Below are 8526 nucleotides of genomic sequence, written 5' to 3'. Positions count from 1 at the left end.
AAAAAGTTAATCTGATCATGTTATTCTCCTGCTTAAAAACCTTCCATGGCTCCTCATTCCCTTCTGGATAAAATCTGTATTCTTGAATGCAACACGTAATGGCTTTTAGAATCTGACCCCTGTCTGCCTTTCCAAACTTAGTTCCTTCCCAACACAGGCCCTTTACTCCAGGGATGCTGGACAGACTGCACTGAAAAAGCAGCAATGTCTTCCAGCACTCTCCACACTTTTGATGTTCTTTCCTTTCTTTGTCTGGCCAACTCCCACTCCACTGGAGTATCACCTCTTCCAGGAAGCCCTCCTTGTTATTTAACCTATTATAATTGTGCTGGGGCACTTCAGCCCTGCTTTAGGATCACTCTTGATTATAATTATTTTAGTACTTATCCATTCCTCCACCAAGTCCTCATTAGATTATTGACTTGAGGATAGGATATATATCTTTTGTTTCTGAATCCCAATTACCTACAAGAAACTGGAGCTTACTTCTAATAACATAATTTTTTAATAACAGATTTCACACTTGAAATGACTACGCGCAATTCCTGATAGAGACCTTTTAAAATCGATCTCATATTGGTGATGGTCATGATCAATGAGAATTATTGCTTACACAAGAAGATGAACATATATATCTATCAAAAAAAAACCCAGTCCCTGGAGAAGGACATCATGCTTGGTAGAGTAGACAATCAGTGAAAAAGAGGAAGACCTTCAATAAGATGGATTGACACAGTGGCTGCAACCACGGGCTCAAGCAAAGAAACGATTGGGAGGATGACGCAGGACTGGCCAGTGTTTCATTCTGTTGTACATAGAGTTGCAATGAGTTGGAACCAACCCAACAGCACCTGACAAAAATGACAACATACATATATATATATATATATAACTATTGAAATTATATTTAAAGAATTTAACTGCTGTTTCTTTTCTTCCGTTGACAAATTCAGTGTTGGTATTTCCCATGATCAATGGATTTTTGAATCCAAGTGAATTTTCTTTTTTTGTCAAGACTTTCAAAATAATGGTGAAGGCAGTGTACACACACATGTTCACGCTATCTGGATATCACTAAAAGGGCAGATAGGCCCTAAATGGACAGAAGTATCCACTATACAAGACAGAGATTTGGGACTGCAGCTGGAAGCTGTGTGAGCCAGAAGTCCTCCACCCTACTCAGCGTTTATACCTCTGACCCTTACCATGACTTGTGGCCCCTTGATCTGTTGATCCTGGGACATGAACAAAAACATCTCGATAGGGCCCCTGCCTGTACTCTGCAGCTGGTAACTGGAGTAGATGTCTACTTGTTAAAGCTCATTTTTGCCACACTCCTCGTTTTGAGGCAGAGCAACTAGGGCCCACTGTCACTTAAAGGACTACATGAGGTTTGGGTCACTTTCTGAAGGGTTCTGGAAGAAGCTGCCTGGGTCAGAAATTGATTGGCCCAAGGACTCTGACTACTCCAGGCATGGCCTGGCCACCAAAATGGATGAGGGGCTCAATATCTTGCTGAAACATGAACCTAACTGGCACACCAGTGTGCATACCTCAGGGAGCTCTTGCCCAGTGGAGGGAGAAAGGCTGGGCATTTGTATTCGTTATCTATTGCGGTATAACAAATTACTACAAAACTTGGTGGCTTAAAACAACACATTTTTATTATCTCACTCTTTCTGTGGGTCAGAAATTTGGGAGCAGATTAGTTGGGTGATTCTGGTTTAGGGTCTCATAAGGAATGTGCAGCTAGATGTCAGCTGGGGTTGCAGTCATCTAGGGCTTGACTGGGGCTGGAAGATCTGCTTCCGAGATGGCTCCCTCACATGGCTGTTGGCTGGAGGCCTCAGTTTCTCACTGGTTGTTTCTAAGAAGGCTTAATTTTTCACCATATGGACCTCTCTAGCGGGCTGCTTGAGTTCCCTTGTAACATGGCAGCTGACGTTCCCCAGAACAAGTGATGAATGAGCGAGAGAGTGGGAGCAAGACAGAGGGAGAAACCCCAACATCTTCTATGATCTAGCCTTGGAAGACATACTCTGTCATTTCTGCAACTTCCTCTTTTAAAGCTGAGTCTCTGAGTCGAGCCCTTACTTGGGGAAACCAAACAAAGAAAACTGAACCTGCTGCTGTTGGGTTGATTTCGACTCACAGCTACCCTATATGACAGAGGAGAACTGCCCCATAGAGTTTCCAAGGAGCACCTGGTGGATCTGAACTGCCGACCTTTTGGTTAGCTGCCATAGCTCTTAACCACTACACTACCAGGGTTTCCTTACTTGGGGAAGGGAGAGATAATATTAGACTCCACCTTTTGAAAGAAGTAGGATCAAAAAAAAATCTGTGGGTATGTTTAAAAAACACCCCAGCATCCAAACAGAACAAGCACACGTTCTAATTCTTGTGTAAGCTAGGACAGGTTACTTAATTTTTCTAAGCTTCTGTTTGCTCAAACGAGAGTAACCAGAATTTTGGATTATGTGACTGGCCTGGTCTGGTTTTTCCCTGTACTTCACAGAATGGGTTCCACCACTGAAAAGAAGGATTCTACTTCCAGAAGGAGAGAGAAAGGGATGCTGGGCAGTTAAATGCGTCCAGATGTCCGCTGCACACATCATTTTGGTTTCAGCAAATGCCAATACGAGCATTCGCCAACAGAGGTGTTCCTTTCCTCTTACTCTTGGTCCTGTCGGAGGTAGAGTTGGAGAAGAAGCATTTTACCCATGATTCCCTTGAAGCAATCAAAGGCTTTATTCTAGGATTTGGACCCCAGCCTCTAAGGGCTGCAGCTTTGTCAGGGGAAAACCATATTGAATGTCCAGGCAGAAGACGTGGGTTGAGGGTCCTGCTCTGCCACTCATCAGCTATATGTCCTTGGGGGAGTCACTTCACCTCTCTGAGCCTCAGAGTTTCTGGATGGCTCAAATGAAATAACAGACTTGAAATGGCTGGAAAGACAGATAAAGAAGGAAGCACACATAACACTGTGTAGTTTTCTCTGCTCCTGGCATGAAGGGGTCCCAGCATGACATAAAAAGTAATTAGAAATAAACCTGTTGCCACCGAATTGGTTCCCGCTATAGCGGCACTATAGGACAGAGTAGAACTGCCCCCATAGGGTTTCCAAGGAGCATCTGGTGGATTTGAACTGCTGATCTTTCGTTAGCAGCCAAACTCTTAACCACTATGCCACCAGGGCTCCAAGGCATATACAGTGAAGCAAATAAATGAATTCTAGAGCCCCTTGGTCTATCTGACTCATTTCTCAAATCTCTTTCTTTATAAGACCATCATCAAACTAACTAAGGTGCACTGAATCCAAGCCATGGTATTTTCAATTTCCTCATATGCATGCAAAATCTGATGATGGAAAAGGAAGACCAAAGACAAATTGATGCATTCAAATTGTGGTGTTGGTAAAGAATATTGAATACACCATGGCCTGCCAAAAGACTGTCTACCTTGGAGAAGATACAACTAGAATGTTCCTTAGAAGCAAGGATGGCAAAACTTCTCATTTACTTTGGACATATTATTAAAAAAAAAAATCAATTCCTAGTGAAGGACATCATGCTTGGTAAATAGAGGGTCAGCAAAAAGAGGAAGACCCTAAACACTAGCATGTGGTCATCTAAGTTGCATCATTTGGTCTCAGCCCACCTGGAACAAAGGAGAATGAAGAACACCAAAGACATGTGGTAAAGATCACCCCAAGGGACAGAAAGGGCCACATAAACCAGAGACTACATCAGCCTGAGACCAGAAGAACTAGATGGTGCCCGGCTACCACTGATCACTGCTCTGACAGGGAACGCGGCAGAGAATCCCTGATGGAGCAGGAGAACAGTGGGATGCAGATCTCAAATTCTCATAAAAAGACCAGGCTTAATGGTCTGACTGAGACTATAGGGACCCTGGAGGTCATGGTCCCCAGACCTTCTGTTAGCCCAAGATTGGAACCAGTCCCAAAGCCAACTCTTCTGACAGGGATTGGACTGGACTATAAGATAATGATACTGGTGAGGAGTGAGCTTCTTGGCTTAAGTAGACACATGAGACTATGCGGGCAGCTCCTGTCTGGAGGTGAGATGAGAAGGCAGAGGCGAACAGAAGCTGGTCGAATGGACACGGGGAATGTGCTCTCTCATTAGAGGGTGAGCAGCTAGGAGTACATAGCAAGGTGTGTATAACTTTTTGTATGAGAGACTGACTTGTAAACTTTCACTTACAGCACAATAAATAAATAATTTAATTAATTAAAAAAATTATTGTGGTGAAAATATACATAATAGAACATATGCCATCTCAAAAAAAAAAAAAAAAGGAGGAAGACCCTCGATGAGATGGATTAACATAGTGGCTGCAACAATGGGCTCAAACATACCTGCTATTGTGAGGATGGTGCATGATCGGACAATGTTTCGTTCCGTTATACCTGGGGTTGCTATGAGTTGGAGCGGACTCAATGGCACCTAACAACAACAACACTAGGTGCCATCTTCTTCCTTTTATTACTCTGTAGATAAAGATTCATTGGGATAATATTTTTCAGATAACACTCAATATTTTTTTTAGAGAATCTATTCACAGGAGCATCTTTCCAGCAGGACACTTGGGTCCAGAAGTTCAGAACTGAAAGCCCTCCCCCCCTCTTTTTAAGTAATATTTTATTGTGTTTTTGGTGAAAGTTTACACAGCAAATTAGGTTTTTGTTTGACAATTTCCACAGGAATTGTTCAGTGACAATAGTTACATTTTTTTGTTTGTTTGTTTGTTTTGGATATCAGTTACATTAATTGTGTTCAGTTGTTACCTTTCTAGTACTCCAGTTTCCCTGCCCCCTATCTTCTCATCTTTGCTTTAGAGTAAATGTTGACCTTTTGATCTCATACAGATGGTTTTTTAGTAGAGTACCATTTTTATGAGTAATACCCTTTATTTTGTGTGCCACCCTATTTGCTAAAAGGTGATCTCAGGGGATAGTTTTGGTTCAAGGTTTGAAGAGTATCTCAGGGTGATAGTCCCAGGGAGTCCTCTGGTCTCAAGTGGTCCAGTTAGTTTGGACTTTTTAAATAATTTGAGTTTTGTTCTACGTTTTTCTCCCATTCTATGGAACCATCTATTGTCACCCTGATCAGAACAGTCAGTGGTGGTAGCCAGGGACCATCTTGTTCTGGTCTCAGGGTAGACGAGGTCATGGCTCATGTAGGCTATCACCCTTTCAGACTCATCTCTTCTCTGAGATTTTGGTTACCTTCTTACTCTTTTACTCCTGATGAGTGGAGACCAATAGTTGTTTCTTAGATGGCCACTCACAAGCTTTTAAGACCCCAAGGTGCTACTCACCTCACTAGGATACAGAACATGAACTTTGTGAACTATATTCTGCCAACTGAGTGAGCTGTCCCTTGAGACTGTGGTCCTAAATGAAAGCCCATTTTAATGAAATAAAAATACAATCTCTTCCTGTGCTGGTCTTAATCCTCAGTATTCTTGCAGGCTAATCTGATTTTCCCCTCAAAAGTTGACTGATTTGCAGTATGGTTGATACTAATTCCTCATTTGCCTGACACAGGAAAGGAACCCAATTCTCACCTTAAAGCTGTTTGCTGGTTGTAAATGCATCCAAGATCAAAACCAGTTACCAAGGATTCCAACTCGCAGTGGTTCATGGCGCCCCCGTGTGTGTCAGAGTAGACTGTGGCTGATTTTTCTGAAGTAGGTAGGTAGCCTAAAAAAAAAAAAAAAAATTTTTTTTTTTTTTTTTTTTTAGGTAGCCAGGCCTTTCTTTCAATGGAATAGAGCCTGATTTTTCTGAAGTAGGTAGCCAGGCCTCTGGGTGAAATCGAACTTCCAACCTTTCAGTTAGCAGCCGATGGCATTAACTGTTTGCACCACTCAGGAACTCTTGAAACATCTCCAAGAACCTGCTAACAGTAGTTGCCTCTGGGCAGGGGGATTTGGGGCTGAGAGTAAGCTGAAAGACAAACTTGTTTTGTTAGTGAAAATTCTTTTTGAACAAAAATTTTTAAGTTGTGCATAGTCTTTAAAAAAAAAAATTACTATTCTCGAAGCAAGAAAACTCAACCATGTGTTTAGCCAACTCTGAGTCACTGGGGAAAAAAAAGATTAAAATGGCAGAGAAAACGGTTCTTGTATCCGAAGACAAAGCCAGCCCTAAGCTAATTACAAACTAAATGAAGTTGCTTTACGAGCAATAGTGTGTTGAATTTGTCAACAATGTGGGAGTCAGATAAAATTGGGAACACATTCTGGTTTTGGACTATTTAGCCAAGTAACCTGTTTAACACTTTCGAGTATCAGTTTCCCCCTCTGGAAATAAGGACAATAATACCCATTCATTACCACTAACGTTAGGAGGCAATGTTCTTTCTTTGCTGTTTTTGGTCTTTTTCTTATCCTCCTCCTCCCAAATTTAAGTCTAATTCTGAACCAGCTAATAACTGACCCTCAGCTAAACAGCAGTGATAAGTCTAAGGGTATTCGGAGTTTTTCTCAGGGAATCTTTGAAGAACACAGCTCCAAGGGCAGTTGGAAACCTTCACTTACCGAAGTCACCTGTGTGCCAGTTAACATGTCAATTGCTTCCTTTTATTTTATTTAATCTTTATAGCTATAATGCCATGGAGGTGCTGTACAATAGTTTTTTTTAAAATGCCATCAAGTCTGTTTGGACTTAGGGCAACCCCACGGGTGTCACAGTAGAGCTGCATTCCACAGGGTTTTCAATAGCTGATTTTTTGGAAGTAGATCACCAGGCCTTTCTTCTGTGACTCTGGGTGGACTCAAATCTCTAACCTTTGGGTTAGCAGCAGAGCAGCTTAACCGTTTGCACCACCCAGGGACTCCAGGTATTAAAATAGTTTCCATTTTATAGAGGAGAAGTTTGAGACTCAGAGAAGTTCAGTAACTTTCTCAAAATCACACAGCTAATGAGTGCCAAAGGTCCTGAAAGCTTTACTCCAACCACGTCATTAAAGTTGACTTTACTTTGAGGAGGCAGCTCTTCCCCAGTCATCTTTTGAGTGCTTTCCAACCTGGTGCGCTCATCTTCCGGCACTATATCAGACAATGTACCGCTGCTACTCATAACGTTTTCACTGGCTAATGCTTTTCAGAAGTAGACTGCCAGGTCCTTCTTCCTAGTCTGTCTTAGTCTGGAAGCTCAGCTGAGACCAGGCCTCCATGAGTGACCCTGCTGGTATCTGAACACCGGAGGCATAGCTTCCAGCATCACAGCACACACAAGCCCCCACAGTATGACAAACTGACAGACACGTATGACACACCGAAGACCCTCAACATGGTGGATTGACACAGTGGCTGCAGCAATGGGCTGAAGCATAACAATGATTGTAAGGATGGGGCAGGACTGGGCACCGTTCCGTTCTGTTGCGCATGGGGTCGCTATGAGTTGGAACAGACTCGACGGCACCAAACAACAACAACAACGAGTGCCAAAAGCAGGATTCAAATCCAGGTTTGTCTGGTAACAAAGCCAGGCTCCTCGCTTTACTCACTTGGGATGTCAGTCGCCAGGAGCGGCACCGTGGGGATTTTTTTGAGGCAGGGACCAATCCTGGCAGGAATTTGTCAGGAGAAGCAGCTCAGTGTCCCAGTGGGTTAAATGCTGTGTGGGCAGGTCAAGTAAGTTGAGGACTGAGAATTTATTATTATTGAACAGGAAAGAGATGTCCTCTCATTTGGTGCTCTTTAAACAAATCATGCATAATTAAATTAAAACTCAAATTTTCCAAGGAAGGGCACTTTTCACATGTAAGGTATTTGTGGACTGCAATGTCGTAATGATTAGAGAGGTTAGTGATGAACAGCACAGGCTTGGGAGTCAGAAACCCTGGATTTGAGTGTAAAGCTCTGTGATTCTGGGCAACTAATCTACTGAGCTTCAGGAATGGCATCTGTAAAGCAGGAATAGTAATAGACCCTACCACATAGGGCTGTTGTGAGCATAACGTGAGATACTGCGTGTAAATTACTTAGCGGGATACCTAGCTCACTGTAAGTGCCCAACCAATTGTTGGCTATCACATGTATCACAGCATGACTCAGGTGGGCTATATGACTCTCAGCAACTTCAGTCTAGGCATTAAAAAGAAAATGGAAAAGGCGTTGTTTTAGTTATACGTGTACTTTAAATAGGAAAAGAAACCACAACTGGAAGTTTGCAGGTAAAATGGTAATTTTAGCATCTATTGAGCTGCGTATTCAAAAAATACATATCTGAAACAATCATTCCAAATGAACAATGGCAATGTAGACCTGGCTCACAGAGGGAGGGACCTTTCTTTGCCTTTCAAAGGTCCTGGCTTAGTTATTTTGGTTACTATCATGACAGACATGAAACACCTGGATGAGGTTGTTATTAAGATTTACTTTGGCTTTGTGGTGCGATGCCTGTTTCAGCTTTTATTTGTTTTCTGTTGTTAAATAAACACCCAATGTTTCCCCAAAACATTTTGACTCTAGGATGCTCTCCCAAGAAAA

This window comes from Loxodonta africana, chromosome 4, assembly GCF_030014295.1.
Source record: "Loxodonta africana isolate mLoxAfr1 chromosome 4, mLoxAfr1.hap2, whole genome shotgun sequence".
NCBI lineage: Eukaryota > Metazoa > Chordata > Mammalia > Proboscidea > Elephantidae > Loxodonta > Loxodonta africana.
This window is presented reverse-complemented; position numbering follows the sequence as displayed.